Source organism: Rhinolophus ferrumequinum, chromosome 7, assembly GCF_004115265.2.
Source record: "Rhinolophus ferrumequinum isolate MPI-CBG mRhiFer1 chromosome 7, mRhiFer1_v1.p, whole genome shotgun sequence".
NCBI classification, from domain to species: Eukaryota; Metazoa; Chordata; class Mammalia; order Chiroptera; family Rhinolophidae; genus Rhinolophus; species Rhinolophus ferrumequinum.
Window position 1 is genome coordinate 5,842,969 of NC_046290.1, and position 25,624 is coordinate 5,868,592.

At 41.4% G+C, this 25,624-nt stretch overlaps 1 protein-coding gene across 3 annotated transcripts in view; it reads right to left on the minus strand.

Moving 5' to 3' along the window:
• The window catches only part of SEMA5A (semaphorin 5A), a 430,801-nt gene that overhangs the window by 310,550 nt on the left and 94,627 nt on the right, over nucleotides 1-25,624 (minus strand). For all 3 annotated transcript variants that reach the window (XR_004423500.1, XM_033110202.1, XM_033110203.1), the window contains one exon: nucleotides 16,391-16,485. The gene's annotated coding sequence lies outside the window, so the exon portion shown is untranslated. The remainder of the gene's footprint in view (nucleotides 1-16,390; nucleotides 16,486-25,624) is intronic.

Sequence of the window (25,624 nt, forward strand, 5' to 3'; positions counted from 1 at the left end):
GAAACAGGATGGTTCTTGAAACAGATAAGACATTCGATCCAAATGAATCAGAGATTTGCATTTTTCGAATGATAAATTAACCACGACTTGATTTGTCCGATAAGTGCTTCCAATGAGTGGGTACTTTTAAGAAGCGCCTTTCAGGAAACTTCTTCCTTTAACCAAAATTTCCTTACAGAATGGAAAAGAAACAACTCTAGCCAGTATAGAAGAAGCTGTACCAACCGGAGGAATGTGACTGCTCCACGTCCCGGGCTCCTCAGCTGTAAGACGGAGTTTTACCTAATAAAGTGACGATGACCGCTGAACACAGACCTCTGTGCGATGTGCTGGGCCTCAGAGATGTCAGACAATAGCAGGAGGAAGGACAGGAACGTACATACTTTGTCACACATACCAGAGGACAGACAATTACCAAAGAAAACTTACAGGAACTTGATTTAACTTAATGCATATGCTGAAAAATGAAAAATTATTATTTTCTTTAACATCAAATTGCATTAAAAACAGCATTTTTGTAATTTTTTTCATCCTCTATCTTTTTTCTTTCAGTTGGCAAGGTGTCAAAAAGCAATAAAGAGAAAAAGGGCTTCCAGATGGTTGGTCAAAGCAAATTGGGTGGAATTTTCCTTTAACTAAAATGGAAAATATATGTAATAAAATCCCTGCTGAACACCTATCAAACCAAAACGACTACTGTCTGCATCGTTATAATTCACTCCCTGGTTTATGGCCTCACTCTACTTCAAAGAGTTTGCCAAATTCACATCCTGTTCTCTAGCACCAGGAGTTGCCATCAGATCTCTGACTTAGCTCAAAGATACAGGCTGCAAAATCTTCCATTGTTAGACAACTTTCTGCTTTGGAACACAGCTGAGAAAGTTGAGCAGCAAAACAATAATAATTTTTTTAAATTGTGTCCCTCAAAGGCAGCTCGAACTGGCACTCACTCAGCTCAATAAACTCTATGGGCTTCAGGGATGACACCAGAAAGATTTTCACATTGTTGTTCCAAGTACACACTGCACTCTACCCCTTGTGTTATTTTGGAGAGTGGTCGGTCAAAATAAGGAAGGTAAACGAAAGGACAGTAATGGGTCATCAGATCATCAATTAACTCTCCAGTGTTCTTTTCTTAGAAAAACCTACTCTTCAGCTTTCAGCTGGGGGGTGGGATTTTATTTGTTCCACTCTTTCGATCTAAAATCCATGAGTAAAATAAACGAAAAAAAAAAAAAAAGCAGTGAAAATCTGAAATGTGGGAGGTCAAGGAAAACAGAGGTTAACCAACTGCAGTGTTTGTGTACTCTCACCCATTTCTGATCACCGAGCTCACTACAGGATGAAACCCAAAGCCACTCGTCATCCATAGGCAGGTCCCACACGTCTCAGGTGGAGATCCAGGTGGAAGTGAACCTCCCAGAGCCGGCTCTGGAAGGACAGCAGAAGCCACTCACTGCGCCACCCCCATCGCAGGGCTCGCTCATGGGTGGACTGCCGGGAAGCCACGGGCATGAGGCCGAGAGTGCTTGCAGAGGCAGCATGAAACCTGCAGCACATCAAGTCCCTGGCCTCCCCTGCGGAGATGTATGGCTACACTACACTCAGCGCGTTCAAGACTTCTACCTGTCCTGCTTTTCATTTAGGGGACTGTTCAGAACAAGAGGTCAAAACCAAGGGTGATTTGACTCCCTCTGCCTGGGAACATTTGGCAATGTCTGGAGAGGATTTTGGCTGTCACAGCTGGAGGATGCTACGGGTATCTAGGGAGGAAAGGTTGGGGGTGCTGATAAATACCTGTAAAGCCCAGGAAAACCCCCACGAGAAGAAACCATCCAACCCCCGGTGCCAAGGGTGAGAAGCTCTGCTTTAGACTGAAAAAAAAATGTAATTTCGGTAGCATTATGCCCTATCAGGAGCAGGAGAATAGGTAAGACTGGACGTAATGATCAGACCCGTCCCCATGATTCCAGTCAAAGCCTGGCCATTTGCTCTCAATTCCTGCCACCCAATAGGAATGTTCTTTATCACCTGCCTGTGACAACTGTCATCCATAGTTCAGAAATACTGAGGGCACACTCAGCTGTAAGTGCCCTGTCCCTGAAACTGTTCTCAGCTACTAAAATATGAAGACTGGTAGTCACTGGACAACTTTCTAATTATCTTTTATACCCCATACAGATTCTCTCTTTATTTTGCCATGTGAAAAAATAAGAGAGGCAATTTATAGCAAGCATTTAAACTCTCTGTTGTATTATTTTAACATGCTGTTGCTTCTACATTTTACCCATAAGAAGTTTCACTAGAATAAATAAAACCAGTTGGACACAATTCACAGACAATTGTTTTTCAAAGAGTATTTTTTTTAACATTATAAGCTGCAACTTCTAATTAAATATGCTATCCCACAGGGTTGTCCATAGAGAATATATTTACCATTTCTGCTTATGCATATTGTCTGCTTTGATAAGACTTTTTTTTTTAATTTCTCACATAAATCTACATTTATTTAAGCCTTAAGTGGGATTCCCAGTTCATGCATTTTTTTTCTCAACTTCCCATGTCATATGACCCCAGTTATTCCTCGGCACTGCCTATAATTTGCAAAGTAGGGACTGACTCCTACTTTTATTTAGTTTTTTAAAGTTAAGGGGAACAAGAATGATCGTGAAGATTCCACTGAACTGATTCTATAACTGCATTCTTCTCTCTTGAGATATTTTTCCTCCACTTCTCTACCATATCTTTATTGCCACAAATCCTGGGATCCATACAACTCTTGTCTATCTGCCATTCCTATTGACAACTTCATTTCAACATTTATTAAAGCCTTCTTGCCTTAGCTTGGGCTGCTATTACAAATTTCCATAGATTGGGTGGCTTAAACAATAACCATTTATTTTCACAGTTCTAGAGGCTGGAAAGTCATAGATCAAGGCGCCAGCAGATTTGGTGTCTGGTGGGAGCTTGCATCATGGTCCACAGACTGCTGTTTTCAGGATATGTCCTCAAATGGCAGAGTAAAGGAGCAGAGGGGAGGGGAGGGGATGGGAGGGGAGAAGAGGGAAAGGGAGGGGAGAAAAGGATGGGCGGGGAGGGGAGGGGAGAAGAGGATGGGAGGGGAGAGGAAGCAGGGGGGTGGAGGGGAAGGGAGGGCAGGGACATATCTCACATCTCTCCTATAGAGGCGCTAATCCCATTCGGAGGGCTACACCTCCTGATCTAATCCCCTCCCTAAAGCCCCACCTCCTAACACCCTCACATTGGGGTTTAGAAATCCAATATAGGAACTTTGGGTTGCCGAAGCATTCACTCCATCACACCTCCTACAGGCAAAATGGAGCAAAGGCACACACTCATTTCCCATGTTCTTTGACTCACTGGCAGCAAGCATTCGGTTCCAGCATGTGACTATGAGACCCTCATCCCATGACTGCAATCGATTCGTTTGCCATCTGCTCACAATTCCTGACACCCAACAGGAGTGTCTTTGATCCTTGGAAACTGCCCTCCATAGATGACAAATACTGAGGACACACTGAGACAGGACACCTGTAAGAATGGTAACCCCAATATCTATAAGCCGAAGAGTAATGCACTTGTCCACATGTGCTCCTGATGTTGATGAAAGTGCAGAAAGTGCCCAGACACCTATCTGTGCTAAGATGGGCTCCGGAGGGTAACAGGTATGTAACCGTGCAGGACAAAGTGAAGGTCAAATTGAATATGTCTTGGCAGGAAGTGGCGCAGAGATAGAGGAAAGGAGATGAAAAATCACATTCACGGTCATGCTCGGGGAGGAGAAGCTGCATCTCTGAGTTGACAATCAAACAGGGCAAGGCGATGACAGTCCTTGGCTGACTACCTACCTGCCCAGTATCCTAAATACAACGGGGCAATCTCTTCTGACACTGTGCCAACCAATGGAGTCCATAGTGGGCCTGCCAGTGTCCTGACGGCAAGGATTAAAATGGGAGGGTTCGCCTTGCTCCTGAGGCCGGCACGCATGCACGCACAAGCACACAGGACATTTAAGTGTTTATAAATGACACTCAAAGTACTTCTATTTATTCATCTAGGGAGCATTTCATTTTCCTCCACAATCAGTGTATGATAGGACATAGAAAAGCTCAATTACATCAACACATAACCAGCAAAAGCAAATCAAGTTTTTAGAAAGGCAAATTGAGAACAACATTTTTTTGTCTGTTGTGTCACATAGAGAAAAAATCATGACTTGAGTAGACACTTGATGTGCACCCCAAAAACCCTATGAGTACATCTGGAAGCAAACCACTGGCTTCAGGATGTGCTCTGGGAGGCCCTTGGTGGCCATATTGGTTCCAGATGCCATTCAAATAATGGAAGGGCATTTGATTAACAGCTGCACTACTCCATTTCTCCTTCGTGTTATTTGCTGGTACACATGCATACATGGCACCACATCTTAAACCGTGCACAATGCACTGGGGCTCTTCAAACAATGGTCCAGAGAGTTTGCCAACACTCATAGAAACCTCTGCCTTCGTCACTGACTCATGTGTATGTCACCATGCAAGTTCTTTATGGTTCATCCCCCACCTCCCAGCCAATTTTCTTCGTTTTAAGTAATAGCAGCAACATTTGCTAATAGAGTGGTACTAAGGAGCTATATTATATTCAATCTTTCTGTTTATACAACACCTCTTGAATAAAAAGTTAGGCATTTATCATTATAATTTACCTTAATTATAATATTTGTCACTGCCCATAACAACCAAGAGAATAATGGTTTTTTGCGCACATAGAAGAGGAAAATGAGACATGGGAAGCGTTTTTCACATGCTCTGAGTTATTCATGTGCTGGAGAGAAGGGGAAATATTTAATATCTCACATCAAATACCTAACAGCAGATTTAGGATTTCTAAACCACCGCTGATGAATGTTTACTTTCTAAAAAGGGACTATTTGAAAGGAGAACGAATGTTATCAGAAGGGACAGAAAGGATCCCAGACATAAGATTGGGGCTAGGGAAGAGCCTGTATTCCTTATAGGAGTTATTTTAAGCCCTTTAAAGGAATAGAAATGTTCTGATGGCCTCACTTACAACTGGAACTCTGCTGTGCCCAGAGCAATAAGGTTAGAGTTCATGGCCAGCAGATGCCCAAATCTTCCTACTTTGCAAGTTCAATGACTATTGCAGGGTCACTTCTTAGAAGTCACTTCTCCCCCTACTCACATAACCATTGTTAGCAGTCTGGTGAGCACCCTTCTAGATCTTTCTCCATGTTCATAGAATCACAAACAAACACAGGTATACAGACTGGAGGGACTAGGGTCTTTCTGCTTTAAAATCGGGATCTATTCTTTTCACTGAATACCGTGTTTTCCTGAAAGTAAGACCTAGCCAGACCATCAGCTCTAATGAGTCTTTGGAGCAAAAATTAATATAAGACTCGGTCTTATTTTAATATATTAGATCAGGTCTTTAATATAACGTAATGTAATGTAATATAATATAATATAATATAATATAATATAATACTGGGTCTTACATTAATTTTTGCTCCAAAAGATGCATTTGAGCTGATGGGTCCAGGTAGGTCTTATTTTCAGGGAAACACAAAAATAAGTATGAAAATCTCTCCAAGGTAGCCAGGTGTGATTTAAAGTTATCTTTAAATGCCTGAATTGTACCCTAATTAAAACATAATCTATAATCTATTGATACATAATGTATAATCTATTGATACATACTCAATATGCGAAGTAATTATTTGAGGGTTTTGGGGGGACAGTGAAAGCAATGCTACCATAAAACCCAATATTCATACCTTTATATATGTATGTTGGTGTTTTTAATTGTATAATCTATATTCTCAGAAGTGTTACTGCTGGGTCAAAGTTTATACATTTTTTAACAGGGATTGTAGACTATTTTGTCAAAATGTAAACAATTTCCGTATTCATCAGGAATAGGTAAGAGTCCCCTTTTATCAGAATCCTTACAGCAATTTAAGTGTTTTCTTTTTGCCAGTCAGAAGAATAATATTTCATTTGCATTATCCTAACAATAGATGGAATATCATTTCATCTTCTTACTGGAGATCCAAATTTACTCTTATCTGAATTGCCTATTCATCTCTTTATCCATTTTCTCATAGACTGAATTTTTAATCAATGTATATAGCTCTTTATATATTGGAGATACTAACCTTATGTCTATCATAGGCATTGCAACTGCTGTCTCTATCTAGTACTTGTTAAGACTATTTATATCATTTAGTGTTGAGGGCTTTTGTTTTTAATAACAATCAGATTACATTCTAGCCCTTACAATGCCAAAAAACAGAACGGAATCAACAGAAAAATCAGTCTGCAACTACTCAAATTAAGACTAAAAAATCCACTAAAATATAAACTTGGAAAGAATCCAGTATAATAAAACTACATTTCCAAAAATGCATTCTTCACCGTTGACACAAATGGCGTTTTTACCCTTCCCTGGCTGAGACCAATGGGATCACACATAAACTCAGTAACGTTACTGGTCCTACCCCTGGAGGTGGGCGTTACCAAGGTGTCACTCTCCATAATTCTTAAATCTGGGCAGTGTTTGTTTGGAGAGTTTTCAGCCACAAATGCTACTCTGTACTGTCCCTAGGATGGGTTCTATGACCAGAACACCTGCTGAGACGTTGTGTGATATGCTCAGCTCAGGAACTGTCTCCAACATCAGGACAATCAAGAATCTTGTAGTTGTACATATGAATGGTTTTGGAGGGAAGAACTGACAACTCTCTGTTTCTTTAAAAATGGTATGTGGCATCAGTGTCAGTGTCCCCTGCCCCTTGAGAGGTAAAGAAACAAGAAGGCTAACAGTAGATGCAGTCCACCAGAAAACGGGTTCCTTCCATTTTCCTCGAGAGTTTCTGTTATCCAGCTAGCATCTTCCAGAGTTTTGCAAGTAATAAAGTCATAGGCCTTTGTACTAGGTGGTAAAGAGGTAGCGAAAAATATTCGTTGTCCTACCTGATCCTACTAAGATCTTTCAGTGTTGCTGGCTTTTTTATCTTGTTGAACTGTATCAGATTATTGTTGGTATCAACACTAAAGAAGATGTTTTATAGTGTTTCTAACCCCGGAAATGGGGGAATAATCCTAGTCTTTGAAAACGGTAACGGAATCCCTTTTGACCTCACTGACTCCATCTGAACACCTGGATCCACTGTCAAATCATATTATAATCACGGGTGGTATATTCTCTGAATCTCACAGACAACTTACACGCAATGGTTGAAAGCCCTGATCAGCTGAGGTAAATCCCACCTTTACATTTTACTGCCCTTAATGAGCTGCAGAGACACTGGCATACAGGTGTCATCTGAGATTTGAACACCTATGCAGCAGAGAAGGGGGATCACATAACGACAAATTCAGGCTGATCGCCACTTAGGTGAGTGACCCCAAATGACTTGCTCAAAATGGCATTCTTGAGAGGTGATTCTGAATCTCTGAAAATACCACGAATTTTAAAAATGGGATTTACTATACACCGTAGTACCTATAGCTAATAACAATACTGTATTGAATACTTAAATTTTCTATGAGGGCAGATCTTAGGTTAAATATTATTAGCAAACACAAATAATAATTATCATGAAGGCAAGAGGAAACTGGGGGGTGATGGATACATCCATGTCTTTGATGGTGGTGTTGGCGGTTTCAAGGTACATTCTTATCCTCAGACTCATCGAGAACTAGACATCAAATATGTATAGTTTTTCATACGTCAATCATACCTCAATAAAGTGATTTTTTTTAAATGAGATCTTTTAGATTATTTATAAACTAGTTTCTATATTGGCATTTTACCAATGAAATAAACCACTGAAAAAATAATTTATTCTTTAGTTCAGTACATCTATTTTAACAAGTGCTCAATCAGTGTGCTTTACAAATTATGCATGTCCCTTTTGCAAAGGTCTCTGTGTGGATTCTGGATACTGAAACCCATCTACTTCTCAGCATACAGCCCTATATCCTACTTTACAATAGAATACATTTGCCTCAGGAATTTTTTTTTTTTTTTTTTTTTTTTTTTTTAGCAACACGCTCTAACCAACTGAGCTAACTGGCCACCCCTGCCTCAGGAAATCTTAATAGGCAGTGCCAACTAACTGAGAAATGTAAACCTTCAACTCTACATTAATAGGCCAAACACGTTACTCTGATAGAAAATCAAAGTTGCAAGCCACTGATAAAACTCTGGTGACATCCTGAACTTCACAGCTTTGATACTCATACAAAAGGTGTCACAATGCAAGTTCACTGAACTCCTTGCAGGGAATCCAATGCTGAGCGACCCTCTGGCCTGTATCACTATGTGCTGTATTATTATTAAGTGTGTCACAGACTCTCTTACCAGCACATAGCAAATGCTCACAGATTCATTCAGTCAGCAAGTACGCTGACTGCTGCCAGAACTGACGCTGAGAACGCGAAATAATACACTGGCAAAAATATTCAGCAGGCCTCTCAAAGGCTACATGTTCACTAGCCCAAGGTCCCTGGGAAAAAATACACAAATAATTGTAAGAGTACAGAGCAGGACAAGAAAACAGTAGCACAAATGTTTATGTCAGAAAGTAGCATTTTGGTAACAAGGAAAACGGGGTAGATCGTCGAAACCCACGCCTTATTTGCCCTGCCTCCAAACACTCAACTGGGAAGAGTTGCTTTTGAGAACAACAGGAGCCTGAATTGCCAATGGGAAGAAAAAAGCAAACTGAAGGCTGAAAAGAACTCTCCTCACACACTTCATTGTAAGAATCTGACCTTATTCCTTATAACCAGAACGGCACCTTACGTTACAACAGTGGGGAATTTTGCTGCTAAGATGTTGAACAAAGTCTCTCAAGGGTAGAATTACCTTTGGAACTTTTTGTCAATTTTAAGATCACTTCTGAAGTGTCTAAGCACTATGGCATAAAGCTAAATACTAGGAAGGGCTCTCGCAACACCCTCCTCACACATCCCAGGGCCCAAGTTCTGTCTCAGTCACGCTATTCCTCCCTATCGTGGATCCTACAAGAGAGGCTCTGGGCTGTAACTACTGACAACATGGTGACGACTCCCAAATACCTATCTCTGCTTCCAGTCATTCCCACGTAGCCCAGACTCACATCTGTAACTGGCTACCCTCTTGCCTAGATGAGAAATGAAAGCTGGCAACTCAAAACTGACATGACCCTAGGAGAATTCTCGTTTTTCCCTCCAAAACCTGCATCTCACCCGGACTTCTGTCTTGGTGAATGGTCCACCTGCCACCAATTTTCTCAAGTCCAAAACTTAAAATGTTTTTCTTGAATTTGCTTTGCCTCTCCCGCAATGCCCAGGCCATCAGAATACCACTGACTCTGCCAAAAATATTCCAAATATATCCAGTTTTCTTCATTTCCAACAAGTCCAGTCACCTATGATGAACTTCTAACTGCTCTTACTGCTTCCCATCTTGCTACCCTACAATCCATTTCCCCAGTGGTAACCATGACAGCTCGAGTGACAATTTAAAACTGCAAACAAATCTTGTCCCACCACTGCTTCTCCAAAAGCTTCCCAACACCCATAATGAACACCCAAGTTCAAAGCCCTACACGCTTCCATTCCTGCCCACAACTGCGGTCTCACTTCATACCACTCTCCCCTTTCCCACTGTACTCTCTAGCCTCTCTGTCACGTGACCCTACCTGAATTCTTGGCATAGCACTTACATGATACTTTTTCTTATTTCCTGTGATGTGATTATTGTTTATGGTCTAGCTCTCCCACCTAAAATGTGTGCTCCATGAGAACTGGGAGCCTGTCCTGTTTGCCAGCCTACCTCCAATTACTAAAGTCTCAACACGGTAGGTGCTCAAGAAATACCTGTTGGGGGAGATGGGGTGGTGGATAGAGGATAGTTCTGCTAGTCACTGTTCCTTGCAATTTTCAAGAAAAGTGGTGTGTTTCATCAGTAATAGGAACACAGTTTCCAATCAGACATGAGCTGTGATGCCCGCTAGTCAGTGATGACCTCCATCCATGTACAGAAAATGATGCTTCACAGGCACCACTTGTTTATACAGATGTTTGTCCATGAGGGATTTTTGTTTGAATGAACCATCAATCATGTGATTTCGGCAAGGAAATTACACAGTGAAAGTGGGTTGCAACCCTCAAATATTTGCTAGCTCAGTGAAATAAAACCAACACTCTATTTGCAGAAACCTATAGCTGCTTTATTTTGCAATAACATTTGAGTAGGTGGGTTCTATTGCTTTATAATTCTTTTGATAATATTCTGTCATGGGAGCTCCCTTGGTGACCTTAGAAAACAAAGGGGATAAAACACACAATGGATTAAGAAGTTGTATGTTATCCACTGGGCTTGGCCCTCCAGGTGACCTGAGTAACTTTGGCAAGTTTCTTAACCTCTCCATACCTTGCTTTACTCACGTCTAAACTGGGAACAATACCATGTTTCCAAAAAATAAGACCTCGCTGGGCCATCAGCGCTAATGAGTCTTTTGGAGCAAAAATTAATATAAGACCTGGTCTTATATTATTACATTATATTATATTATATTATATTATACCCAGTCTTATATTATAGTAAAATAAGGCCAGGTCTTATATTAATTTTTGCTCCAAAAGACTCATTAGAGCTGAGTGTTTGGCTAGGTCTATTTTCAGGGAAATACCGTAGTAAAACCAGCTTTGTATGGTTGTGGAGAAGATGCAAGTAAAGCACTTACACCAGTGCCTGGGACACAGGGAGTGTTCAAATCATTTGACCTATTATTAGGAATTATTACCAGGTTATTATTACCAGAATGGCATCTTACATTTATAAAATGTTTTGTAAAATGAAATGTTGGAGGATCTTTATTAAATCTCCATTGTCACTGCGACATTACAAGGCGGTTAAATGACCACCACTGGTGAACTGGTCCCAGTCCCTCTTCAGATCCAAACAAAGGTGACTAGTGCAGGCAGGTGGAGGTGACCCAGGAGATGTCCACTCTACACTATACATGGAGAATTCGCCTGCATTAAGAAAAATAAGAAGCTACTCCAAATCAATAATGTCTTCACAACCATGTACCTGTAGTTAGAAAGAGTAGTAGTAGGTGTATCTGACCATTTAGTATTTGCTTAAAAGAACAAAAGTTGCTTTGGAAATGCTCTGCCATAAAGACAGAACTTGAACAAGAAAATAATAGTCAAAGTTAGAATGCATACAAGACACTTAACATTATAATCACAGAACAAAGCTAGACCATCGTGATTCTTTTTTTCATTATTGCTATTATGATGACATTCCAGAAGAAACTTCTAAGACCTTCACACAGACCTTTTCTACACCTGGATTATGAAACAATCTTAAAAAAGCATAACACAGTAAAACATATAACACATATAACAGAAAGTTATAAAAACAAATGTAATCAGCTCCATAGAAAATATGGCAGTAGAATGATCAAGTTAGCATACATCTAAACATCAAATTGAGTTAAGAAGGAAATTCCAGAAAAATAGAGAAAAGTCAGAGTTACTTGGCAGAAAAGAACTAGATATGCCTACTAAAAAGATGCTCTGTTCAGTGATAATACTTAGAATGAGCACTGATACAGGAAATGTTTTCGTGCACATGCTTCATGGGGTTGTTCCATCCTGTTTGGCGCCTACTATGTGACTGGCCTGTGGATAGCACCTACTATGTGACCCGTCTGTGGATACCTCCCACCTGCTGCTCACAGCCATGAATAGTCATCAGCACGACTCAGGTATGTGTTCAGAAATGGCTGATGAGAAATGTGGGCAACTGTCCACACTTCAATGAAAACCGTGTGCGTGTGTGTGAGGGTGTGTGTGTGTACACACGTGCGCACATGTGCTTAGAGCACCAAGTCAGTGAAAGATCACTTATTTTGAAGGTGCTGCAGAGCTGTGATCTTTCCCTATCATGTGGATCCTCAGCAGCTGACAAATAATTTACCAGAAATTCATAATTAAGCCCCAAAGCTGGGCTTTAGCCCACTGTTTTAGATATTTATTTCATTGACTGTAAACCTGCTCTAGTGACCTTCGTAAGTCCCCAAAATAGTGCTGTCTATGTCTATTCCTATGTCTATGTCTACATCATCTAGATCTGTATCTATAAACCTATATGTCCGTATGCCTATGTCTGTGTATCTATTTCAGCATCTGCATTTATGTCTGTCTATATCCATCTCTAAGTATGAGTATATCTATATCTATGCTTTATCTCTAACTCCATATTTATATCTATAACTATCAATATCTGTATCGTATCTATGTCTATATCATCTATACCTATATCTTTATCTATCTCTCTATTTCTATCTATATTTCTATCTATATATATGCCAATCAATATCATCTATATCTATATATCTATATCATCTTTATCTATATATCTATCTATATATACCTAGCAATATCATATCTATATTTATATCATCTATATCTACCTACATTTATATCTACCTATGAGTATTTCTATCTCTATCTCTACCCATGTATATCTATATATCTGTATATATCTGTCTATACCTGTCAATATCTATATCATATCTATATTATCTATATATTTATCTATCTATTTCTATCCATATTTATATCTATCTATATATACCTAGCCATATCATATCTATATCTATATCATCTATATCTTTATCTCTCTATTTCTAGCTACATTTCTATCTATCTATCTATACCTATCCATATCACATCTATATCTATCATTAGCTACAGTCACACCGTCCTACGAGTGTGTCTCTCTATCTCTATCTGTACCTACATAGCCAACTGCCCCGGGATTGTGCTCCCAGCATAGCAGGGACTCCCTGAAGACACATCAATGCTGCTTTTTGAACATGTACATACAAGATAACTAATTTACAGGAACTATGACTTCAGGGGTGAGCTTGACTCAGTCTCACGACCCGACGGTCATGCTATTTTCTGCTAGTTTTACGTTTCATAATATGTATTCCTGGAAGATGACTGACGAAATTCCGCTGTGACATGACAGTAGGTCCAAATGCTCCACTTAAGAAATGTGAAATGCCAGGAAGGAGCTGACATCTGACCCTGCAGTGGAGGGGAGGGTGCATGGGTCTTGGTCTATGTGCCACTTGATAAATCTTGCCTTCCTCTGCAGTTCTCTGCACAACTTACAGCCAGCCAGCAGGGAGGCAGAGACTGGGTGAGGAAAGATCGTGCACTCTTTCCTGTCTGATACACCAGGAATGACGTTCAATCGTCCGGACGACAGACACAACTACCCAGGAAAGCAGTAGAGTAACTGTGCTCAGCTGGACAATATGGGACAGTCTATAATGGATACAGCAAATCTAATTATGTCCTTATTGGGAAAAAATCATGAAATAAACATCTTAAATCAAATGTAGCACAATCAGAAGGCTAGAGGAGCACATTTTTATCACCCTTTTAAGGGCCATTAGAGAACCTATGTTTTACAAAATCTCAGTGGAAATCACTTCAGTACCTAGTACACACACACCCAGCTCTTACCGCGTGCCAGACTGTTATTACTGGGAAGACAAATTCAATCAAGTCAAGAGCCTCGTATTCTGAAGAGGAAAGACTATGCACACACAAGAAATACTACAAGGAATTCAGCTTTAAATTGTCACTGGGGGGACATGTATGGGAGTGTGGAGACACAGAGGAGGTGCAACTTAATTGTTAGGTATCATCGCTGGGTAGGAGAGAAGGAATAGGATGTCAGTGTCCAAGCTGGAGACGTAGCCTGAACTAGAATGAACCAGAGTGGCCACCAGATGGGATGTGTGATTGGCCAGCTTGGGCAGGTACCTCGTCTTCAAGCCATCACTGTAGCAAGGAGGCGGCTTGCTACGGAAGGAGGAGGAACAGGTCTCAAAGGTACATGGCCTCAGAGCTGCAATTAGGGCAGTTACAACCAAAATAATCTGACCTATGGTAAATAACTTACATGCCACCTAATTCCTCCACACTGGAAATGTAAGATTTGTTCACTATTCTTAGATATGGTCATATGAAAATATGGTGGTATTTACTTCCCAGAATCTCCTGACCATCTTTCCAACCTTTGCTTTTTCTGCTTTGGTTTAACCAACAGTGGTTACTGTCCAAGCTTTAAGCAAAAGCAAATGAAGCAAAAATACTCTGATCCCTTTCTGGCCTGGGAGGCTCAAAGAGACACAAACACGCATGAAAACCACATGAAAAGCTCCAGCAGATAAAACATGAACTGATTAGGTTTGTAGCCCTGCAGCTATAGAAACCTCTCCAGTATTCTGATCTGGAGACCACAATGTCGGAAAACCCCAAGTCCCATGAAACCCAAAAAACCCAAGGTCATTTTTATGCCCTTAGGAAAGTTCTGCCAAATAAAGCTCTTATGCACAGCTTAATCAAAAGGGCAGTTTCCTCCTATACACTGTCAATCTTCAAATCCAAGTTTTTAACCCCACACACAAATGCCCCTCTAAAGGGTGTGTGAGAATGAACAGTGCACGTACGCCATTCCCAGCCCCACATAAAAAGAAGGAATGAAAAGGGTTCTGAACTTCCCCACACATCTGTGATTCACAAATATTTACAGGAGTCAGCAACCTTCAGGACAACAACATACTTGGCAGACACTCAGCTAAACAAATGAGGGAAAAGAGGCCCAAACCCCATAGGGAAGAGAATAGAGGAAACAAAGCAAGTTGTCCCCAGTTCCATAATGGGAATTCCAGTGCATCCTAACGTGGATAATGGGAGCAGACCATCCTGTCAGTGAACTTGGCTAACGCGGAGTGAAATGTATATGACACAACAGATCAGATCTGCACGGACCTTTTCACATCACCTCACGGAGACAGTCCATCAGGCTGACTGAACGATAGGACAGGAAGAAGGGGTGGAGTCCACAGCTTTAGTACTTCTGACGTCATTAGGAATGACAGGCTAAATCTTTATCCCAAAACACAACCGCTCAGCATGTGACGTACCTGTGTCCATAACATGTACAAGTAAACAACAAATACCACAAAACAGAATTCCTGTCAGCACAGCAGCACCAGCTGAAACTCTGGCAATTCATTATGTTAAATGCTAACAGCGGTTCTTTGCTGAAGACATTCTGGGTGAATTTTCCCCTTCTCGTACATATTTTCCACAAGGAGCATTTGCTATTCACTACTTTAATCCATTTTTTAATTCATGCTTTTAAATTGCAAATTTTAAAATGGAAAATTTTAGACAGTGAATATACGGCTCACGACGTGCCAACATCCTCAATTACAGAGATAAGCTATTTACAATTTGGCATGTATTGACATATGCTCTGCTAGATGTTATAACACACATAACTTTTGTGTAGAGATTATGTGTTCATGTGTTTGTGTGTGTGTGTGTGTTTCTAAGATAAATGGAATTATATTCAATGTATTATTCTGCAATTTCTTTTTTCCAGTTAATAAGGTACCATATATACCTTTCCATTACTTTTATAATCATAATTTTATTTTTTATATCATTGTTATTAAAGTGAAGAACACTTTTCCATTACTCCTGGAACAAGTGCGTAGGGTCCAGTGGCTCTTGAGAAAGGCCTATCTCCAAAAGTCCTGCTACATCAGGTTTGTGGGCTTTCTACAATTATTTATTTCTATGAATGCAGGAATGCAGGAATGAATAAATGCATGAATGAATGAAGTAGTTCCCTACCTAAACTCATTAAAGAAACACAAATTAATTAGTTTTTCTTTGCCCATCTTTTTGGTAACCAGTAGAGCAGAGTCAAATGGGCCTGAAGGTGTCAGATTATTCTTTTGTAAAAAAAAAAAAAAAGTACAATCCAAAAAAAAAAAAATTTACCTCATTTGATATATGAGGCAAAGGGTGACCCCATGTTATTCCATGATTTAAGTATGTTAATCTTGTTCAAACTTGACTCTTATAAACATCTGTGTTTGCTTGTAACAAAAGAGGGAGATCTGATGCCAGAACACTTTTGTGTAACATAATTTTTGGATAGCCCAAAAGAACTGCATGCTTGCCCTAATAAGTAGTAGTGTGTATGAGGGTGCAAACAAAATAAACTGAAGCCAGCTGGACGGTCACATTGGGCTGGAAATGCTGTGTCAATGCGCCTTCTGGGGATTCCTGTGTGATTTCACAAAGGAGTTAGCCCAACATTGTTTTGCCGTAAAGATTTGTCTTTCTGACGGTTTGCCCATTCACTGCCATTTTTAACAGCAGAGATAAGAGAAGCTCACAAGCTATCACAGTATGTGAATCTATAAAATTGTTGGTTTCTTCACTTCCCACTTAGATGTCCGACTTACCCAGGAGGAAAAGGGTGGAGTGTTTCTTCGATCATGTATCACGCTAAGGATCCGTAGCCATCTGCACACTCAAGCCCAACTGCCATACACCAACACTGCAAAACAGAAAAGAAAAGATCCTATTAATCCAGTGTCAATGATGCTGTGGTCATTGCTTATCAATTCTAGAAAGTCCCATTAGCGTCCTGCACAACCAGAGTAAGCCGCTTTGGCAATGTAAAACTTAAAGTGACACAGGACAGCTTGGAAATCGCAAATGGAATAGTCTTGGCTTAATATCACATGCACCCAAGGATTTCTTTCTTCAGAAAAGGAGAAATAAAAATTCGAATGGGGTTAACATATGAAAACAAATCTCAGGAAACAACAGAAAGGACCATCATTTCAAACCCATTTGAATGACCTTAATTAAGCAGCTTGAACATCAAAGTCAGATTGCTTGTATGAATTTACCCATTTTAGGACGGCTTTTTCATGCCTTTTTGGGAATACAGTACTGTCATGCAGGGTCTCTGGTCCCTCTCCCCGCATAAGAACCCAGGATATGGCAAAGCCAAAAAGGAACACCCATGGAGCCATGGATGGGGGATTCATACCACTATAGTCTCGCTGGCAGCTGGGTTGGAGACACAGGAAGCAGGCTCCACATGATGCACAATCCATCATCCGCTTCTCTGCCAACCAACCAACCCCCTAGCGTAGTCACAGCAGTTATATTAGTGGCTAATGGCTAACTGGTTACAGCTGACGGCCAGCTTAGTCACAGCTGATGGCCATCTACAACCTGAGCCAGCACCTGTCCACGTGAGGTTGAGAGCCTGGAAACGGCTCTCTGGGACTCTGTCCCCACAAGTACCTTAAGTAAAGCATTTTTAAACTAGGAGATAAAGGCAGAAGGTATAGAATAAACTCTACCACAAACCTGAGTATGTATTTTCATTTACATATTAATTTCTTTGGTGTATAACATGCAATTTTATGGGAAAAAAGAATTATAAACCAAAAAAAAAAAAGTATTCGCTTTACTAAAACCAAGTAAAGCCACACAATCTCCTCATCTGATTTAACGTATGAAAATCCTAGAAACTTGATATTATAATGTGACAGAAAGTCTACCACAAAACACCAGCCTCCCTAGAACCATGTATGCCAGCAATTAAATGGGTTATTTTTCAGTTATTATTCACAAAGGAGATATGTCCATTATTACTTAAGGATGCCTGTTATTTCAAATACTGTCCTGCAGTGCTCACGCTTTTTCTGTTGTCCTAGTTCACGGACTTTCTTTCTATTCTCCATGCTCTGCAGCTTCTGGCTGCCATAAAGTTGGAACATACTGATGTTGCCTATCCCAACACATACACTTAGGCAGCAGCTGAGAATGGTGACAAGAAGGGAGGAGGAGAACTTCCCAGAACATTCTGGAACATTCTGGCTATTCTTCTATGCAATGATTCCCACACCGTCTCCTTCAGTAATTATCTAAAAGCCATCTGCCTGCAGAAAATTAACTGAATTACAGCATCTGGAAATTTGTAGGATTTTATATTTGTTAAAATTCAATTTGGAAGTCCTGAGATTCAGAGGCCAGTGGGCAGTGGCTAGGTGACACTGTCTCTCTGAGAGGCTCCTCCCTCCTGGAAGTGCCTTTGGTTAGTTTATGGGAAGCGAGGAGGTGATCCAAAGCAACACATTCAGAATTGCCCAAAAAGGCGCCCACAGCCCAGGTGCACTGATACATTGCAGCATCTTGAATCCCAATGCGGTCCCAGCAGAGTCTTTGAAGGTTCGTGACATCATCCTTTGGAAAGAAGGAGGCACAGATGCAAATCTTTGAGGCCAAAAGAGGAGTAAGGGAGCTCTCCCCAAGGTAAGGAGGCATACTCAGCCCAGGAAAAATTTCTAGGAGCGGCCAATTCTTTCTCACAATAGCATAATATCTCCTTTGGGTGTGGCAACAAATATGTTAGCTGAGACTTCTTTATTAAACTGCACATTTGAATACACCAAGTCTCCTCTGGAGCCCTAAAATCTGCTTCAACATTAGTACTAAGATTTCCTTGTATTTGTTTACATCCTAATGAAAATTTAAGTAATAAAGTTGGACAGGTCCACTGGTGACTGCTATGAATTCCTGGTGATTTCTATCAGCTCCCACGTGTCACGATTAAATTAAAAACAGGGCTGGTAATTAGGTCTGAAGGCTGAGCTCTCCCAGCCTCCACCAGTGAGGTTATAAGTTAGCTGCTGTGCCCCTCAGCTAGGACATCCAAGAGTCAGGCCTGCAGAGGACAGCCATCCTTTCAAACAGCAAAGGGGACAGAGACCAAAAAGGATGAAAGAATTCAGAATGGTTGATGCCACCAGACAACACATACTGCAGGAAGAGACCATCCCTGCTGAATCCAGACCCTTCCTTGTGAAAAGTCAACACTCAAGTGACAGAATGCCCAACCCAGAACTCACATGGCTCAGGGGCCAACACAACTTCCTCTACAATCTGAAGTCTAAACCAGAAACCAGTACCAGCAGTAGGACGGGTGTGTACACCCTGAAAGGTTTTACTGCACCAGTGTTTATATCAACAATTAGAAAGACATGTCACCACCCTGGAGCATGAGGGCCAGTGAACAGGTTCAGGATCTTCTGCTCCATTAGGCGAACCTTGCTGGGTAGAAGTTCCACACTCCAGATGCATATACATCACTCCACACGACACCCACATGTGTGAGCAGAAACCGCAGCAACAAAGCAGTGACCTTGTATAGGAGTTAAGCTGAAGTCACAGACAATGGCCTCTTCAGGTCTGGAGGTGAGCTCTCCCATGGTCCCTAGCGAAGTCATACATTAGCTGATTTACGAGGTAGGACAATTAAGTTCATGAACTCATCCTAGAAAAGTGATATTCATTGCTGAATATCACTATGGTCACCTTCAAAGTATTCCCCTTGGGAAGCTATGCACAGACACCAGTGCCTAGTCCACCGTTCAAAGCAAATATGGAACTCTTTCTGGAATGACCATCAGAGCTGTCTCCGTATTACCCTTGATGTCCTGAATGTCATCAAAATGTCTTCCTTTCAATTTCCTTTATCTTCAGGTAAAGAAAGAAGTCATTGGGGGCCTGATCAGGTGAGTAGGGAGTGTGTTCCAATCCAGTTATTTGTTTACTGGCTAAAAACTCCCTCACAAACAGTGCCGTGTGAGCTGGTGCATTGTCGTGATGCAAGAGCCATGAATGGTTGGTAAAAAGTTCAGGTCGTCTAACTTTTTCACGCAGCATTTTCAGCACTTCCAAATAGTAAACTTGGTTAACTGTTTGTCCAGCTGGTACAAATTCATAATGAATAATCCCTCTGATATTAAAAAAAAAGGTTAGCAACATTGTTGCAACAAGTATGCAAACTTAATTGTCAGACCTGATATAAATCACTGACATATTTTCTAGAAAACTGAGTAGGTAAAGAAAGACAAAGCCCCAGAGGCTCACGTCAGACTGGAGGGTGGAATATTTTAAGGTGGATATTTGCCTATTAAATAAGAAACTGCTTATGTTTTAACATATAAATGTCTCCGTTTGACTCAATTCCATATTATCCTCATTCTTTTTTGCTTTCAGCTGAGTGTCAACTTTAGTAGAAACAACCTCAGAAGTCCTGTGCCATCAAGGCTCTCAATTAGAGCCTCACCCCCAAAACCCAGCCTAGGGGACAACTGTGCAGAACTAGCCCTGCAAGGCTTTGTGATTTACAAACAATAAACCTTTCCCGGAAGTGGTACCTTATAATCATCTTCACAGGCTCTTAAAATGTCTCTAAACTGAAATGCATAAATAAAATTTAAACATCAATTATAACTTATTAAGTGCTCATCAACTCACAGCTTTCTGCTAAAATATGCAACCTTCCGCCAGCCCATTCTGCTTAGAATAAGAAAAAACTGTAGATTTAAACATTTTTCTAGAGATCAAGGGTCGGGGGAGTGGTAGTCATTATTCCTGTGGACACATGAGAGAAATTAAAATTTCAGGCCAGTCTTGAGAGCTCAATTTAGAAACCATGCCACAGTAAGATCACAAGAAATAAAATGAAAATGGACGAGACCACCTGGCATCATAAAGACGTTCAGTGGAGGCGTGGAAAGAAACCCCACCAGGGGCAGGCTCAGGAAACTTGTAAGCTGATGGGCTAGGGTTTCCCAACTTACAAGAATTGTACCAGGGACTACAGAGTCTGAGAGCCATGCCATCAGCAGTCAAGAGCTCAGTTAACCACCAAGCAAACCCCCTTGGCCGTGCATGATAGGCGCGTATTAGTCAAAGCAAGAATCCATTATGTTCTTGGTAGCTCACATCAGGCACTGACTGATTTGTGCTACACAACTCAGTAAAACTGTGAACTGGAGAAAAGAGAGGTTAGTTCCAGGCGGAAGAGTCAAGGAAAGCTTCCTGGAAAAAGAGAAATGTGATCTGGGTTTTGAGGGATGGGTGGGATATTAAAAGAGTTGGTGAAGGGTATTGAGTGAGGTGGGGCAGGGAGACCTGAGAATCCCAGGATGGAAAGAAGAGCCATTTTGGCCAGAGCCATGCAGAGCTGGAGCATGAATGGCGAGTACCACCCTTGGGGCAGGGCGAATTGATGGGACCCTCAGCCTTGGAGCCAGCTGAGGCAAGAATTTGCAGAGGTACAGACTGAATGGGGTCAGGTGAAGCAAAACAACTCCGCTGAAGAGGAAAGTCAGGACTGGAGGGCAGCGAGGATCACAGATGGAAAGCCAGTCTCATGCTTAAGTTTGTGGAGGGAAACATGGCAGCACATGGGAGAATTGGTTCCAAGTGGGGAGCGGTGGGGAAGGCAGGCAGCATCAGCAGTGAGTGGAGCAGCAGGGCAGCCTGGCACACAGGCCCCTGCTGGGCCAAGTAGGATAAGGCTCCAAGGAGCTGGTTGAGAAAAAAGCAGACAAGTAGAGAACGTTAACATAAGAAAGGGAGGAGACTTCATCCCAAGGAAGAGGGACCCACTGAAGGCTCAGTGGAAGGTCAGGACCAGAGTGGTGTTTAGGAGAATCAATATGGCAGCTCAGCAGTGAACACACAAGGAGGGGAACCAGGGCCAAGAAGCTGCCACAGGAGAACTTTAGATTTTAAAATACATATATTTTTAAAACTGTAAGTCATTGCCCATTTTTGCAAAACATAAAAGCAATCTAGAAATGGTGTGTATACTACAAGAGGAATGGATGTCTTTGAATTTAAGACGATACTGTAAACAACGAGCATCAGAATTTGCTCACTAGGTATTAAAATGCATAAGCACAGGACATTGTTGTTGCTCGCTCGTTGGTCCGATGTCACCGGATCAGCTGAGGAGCAAGGTCTGGAGACTCCACCACTCAGGTGCGCAGGGTGAAGACAAGCTGCTCGCTCTCTGTGGACACAGCGCTCCCCTTTCTGACACTGTCCCTAACTTTGCTCTCCCTGCATGATGTCACCTCTATCTCTGTTGTTCCCTTCAAATACACGTGCCCCACTGGACAGTGTTTAGAGAACTCACAGTGGACATTCAGGGTAAAGAAAGTTGCTGCCTAAAAGAAAGGCAGGCTCCTATGGGCTGGTGAGTATGGGGGGAGAGGGGGAGGGACATAGGGTATCATCAGAAACCCCCAGCCGATCAGAAAAGAAAAGCAAGTGCTGGCAACAGGAACAGAGAAAGAAGCATCAAGGCAAAAACAGTACAGAGGACGGGGCACAATGGAAAGGGAGGAAGGCCACATGAGAAAAGGAGGAGGGGGAGAGAAATACACAAGCAGCAGCTGCAGAAATATTTGGGTGCTCTGGAAAGATGCAAACTTTTAAGGACAGAAACTACAGGAACGTCTGCTCCTAGCTGTCCCCACATTCCTGAGCAAAAAGTTCCAGCATTCAAGAAAACAGTGTGAAGAGGAAAAGCAAACTGAGCAGGAAGCTAGAGGCGATGAAGAAAGTGTAGGGTAAAGGCAGAGGCCTGTACGTGCCATTCCAGCTGGCATCTGGCCCTCCCCTCCCACTGATGCCACTGAGTGAGAGGCTGGCCCACGGAGCAGGTTCTCCCCAAATATAAGATGGCCGACCACTTTATAGTCAAGACAAGTCCGGATTCAAATTTAAGACATACCGTGGTTTTTTTAAATATAGGTCTGCTGATTTGTTCAGTGTCCCCATCTAAACTTTGAACATTATTTGACATTACGATGTATAAATGCTGAGAGCAGAGTTAGAAGGATGTGACATTGAGACCCAAGTCTCAGGATGCTTTCTGTTTTAAAAGGCATTCCTTCGTCCCTCGGTTTGCCAGCACTGGCCCATGTGTGGATTCTGTGTTGTACCCTGGCCAAATTCCACATGTGCAAACAGCATCTGAATCAAGCAGTGTTTCCATAGGGAAACATCAGTGCAAACAGCTGTGGCTTTAGGAAGTTAGTACGACACGACAAATGTACGAGGGGAAAAAGATTTAAGTCAGTTCTTGAGAGTTGTAACTATACAATAACATCATACCCCAAAAAGCAAATATATGCACCAAAAAGTACATATATGTTTTGCCTTACTTTCCATATCAGTGTATATGGCCAACGAGACACTTTCTCCTGGAGGAGTGTCTCGTTGGCCATATACACTGATATGGAAAGTAAAGCAAAACATATACGTACTCAATGTGTGACGTTGAGTACAGGATGTAGGGAAGAACGACACGCGTAATGCCATAGGCACATGGAAGGAATTCACCCGTTAGCATACGTAGCTTTCCCCAAATCAGGAATGATCCCATTAATAACCAGCTAATTATTTCCTATACAAATAATCTCACATATTGATCCAGACCATTGAATAAAGAAGCTCTTTGATAATTAGCTTGTGTACATTTAAAAAGTCAACTGTCAGATGTCACAACTTCCCTTCTCTAAATCTCTGGCTTATCTTGGGGAAGAAGTAGTAATCCATGGAGGTCAGCCAGGGATGGCAGAGTTTTCATGGACAGTGTGTCCTCATATGGGGACACAAAACCTCATGTTTGGGTCAGAAGCCTCGGAGACCAGGCAGAGGCAAATCCTACCTCCCTAAACAGAAGAGCAAGCCCTTTTGAAAGTTATGTGCAAACAAAAACATGCACCAGGAAGAGAAAGAGGCTTCCTGCTTGGAGCCTCCACATCCAGACATGAGATCTCTCTCTCCACCAGTTAGTTGTCACTGACGTGATGCTTTAGAAATGTTAAACTCAGCTGAGACCTACAGAAAGGGAAGACGGGAATGTTCAGTCTCTGTGATGGCCAGTCCTAATAACATTTGGGAAGAAAGGACCCCAATTGTTTTCCAGTCGGTCTTCTTGCCGATCACCTTTTCTGGAGTATTCAAAGCTGGCAGGACGTGCTGACCTGGAACTGATAGATCGCCTCAGTAACTGGAATAAAGCTGGAGTCAAATATCAAATACTTCCTTGTCCTTTATTCCCACATGAGATGTGTTCTGAGGTGCTAAGACGTATGGGAGCAGAGGGAAAGAAAGAGGGGGGCAAAAATGACTTTTTTATTCTCTTTTTATTAGTTTCAGGTGTACAAACAACGGTGATTAGACACTGATATATGTCAGAGTGATAACCCCAGTAAATATATTACGCGTCTGACACGACACATAGTTATTACCATATTGTTGACTATATTCTCTATGCTGTACTTTACATCCCCATGACTGTTTTGTAAGTACCAATTTGTACTTCTTAATCCCTTCACCTTTTTTATCTGCCCCCAACCCCTGAAATCTTACCATTTGCGACAACATGCATGGACCTAGACGGTATCATGCTCAGTGAAATAATAATACAGGAAAAGACAAATACCACAGGATCTCACTTATATGTGGAATCTAAAGAACAAAATAAACAAACAAACAAAACAAAAACTGACCCATAGGTACAGAGAAAAATGACTTCTTTATTTCAGCAAACAAGTTGCCAAACACCAAGCAAGGGCTCAAAGTGAGCAATTTCTGAAACCAGCTCTCTGAGGACACCAAGGTCTCCGAAGAGCAACTACTTTCTTATTTCTGCCACCACGCGACAAATTTTCAAAGGGCAGGCTAGCTTTCAATGTGGGCAGTTTTGAAGCCTTTGAACAAGTGGTCAATTTGCATGGGCAATTGGCCCCTCAGCTTTCATTCTGAAAGCTAAATTGATCCATCCTTTGTAGATGACATTCTCGGTTCCCAGAAAGAGAAGTGTCTGAGGCGTTCTGAAAAATCTTGTCTCTCGATTCCTACTTTTCAAAGCAACACATCCAACAAGACTTACCCAGTAGCTTTCCCACACAAAAGTGATTCAAGATTGAACTCTAGACCTGAACTCAAGACTGTAAGATCAAGATTTAACGGTTAAAAAAACAATCATAAAACCATGTTACTAAACTTTTGTTAAAGCAACTGGCAAGGTTGGGCTCATAGATAGCATCAGCCCTTTGGTAATTCCATAGGTAGAGGGAAATATCTGCCACAGATTAAATCCAAAATTGGCATCAACACCTCCCTAGAATGAAGCTGAACTAAAGCAGATGAAGGTTGACTGCAATAGCATGAAGGAGAAAAGGGGCTTATTTATTGCTGGAAAGATGGTTGACTGTGAAACTCATGATGAATTATTAGAGAAATGACAATGGGTCAAATCACTCAGAAAATTATTTTCCTAAAATAAGAACAGATAGCATTTCTTTAGAAGTTGCTCACTACAAAGGATGCTCTCTATCCAATTTTGGAGAGAGAAATAAAAAATGTTCTCCTTTAAGGTATTAAGAGCAATCTGATTAGTACGAAAACACACAGGCCAATCCAGTATGCATGTGGGGCTGTGTGAGTTCTGGGTTTTCCATGACTTCATTTATTTTATGTGCCTAGACTCTAATGCTGCTGTTTGACGAGGTCTGCAATGATCTGGGCCGAGCAAATTGTGTTTGACTTAGAAGTCAAACTACGGTGGTGTTTTTTTGGTTTAAACCCAGTAAATACTCTGAAGTCATTTCAGAACATTCATCTCTCTGAAGACATGAAGAATAAAAGAATTTTAAATCCTGCTGAAATCAGTCCCAATGACCTGCCAGGTCTTCCATTGTCAAAGGTGGGCACCAGGCCTGAAGAAGGAAGATGCCTCATTTTTGTGTTACGGCACGCAGGCAGGCAAGTCATTCCCTTGAAGCAACTGTTTCATGCTTTTG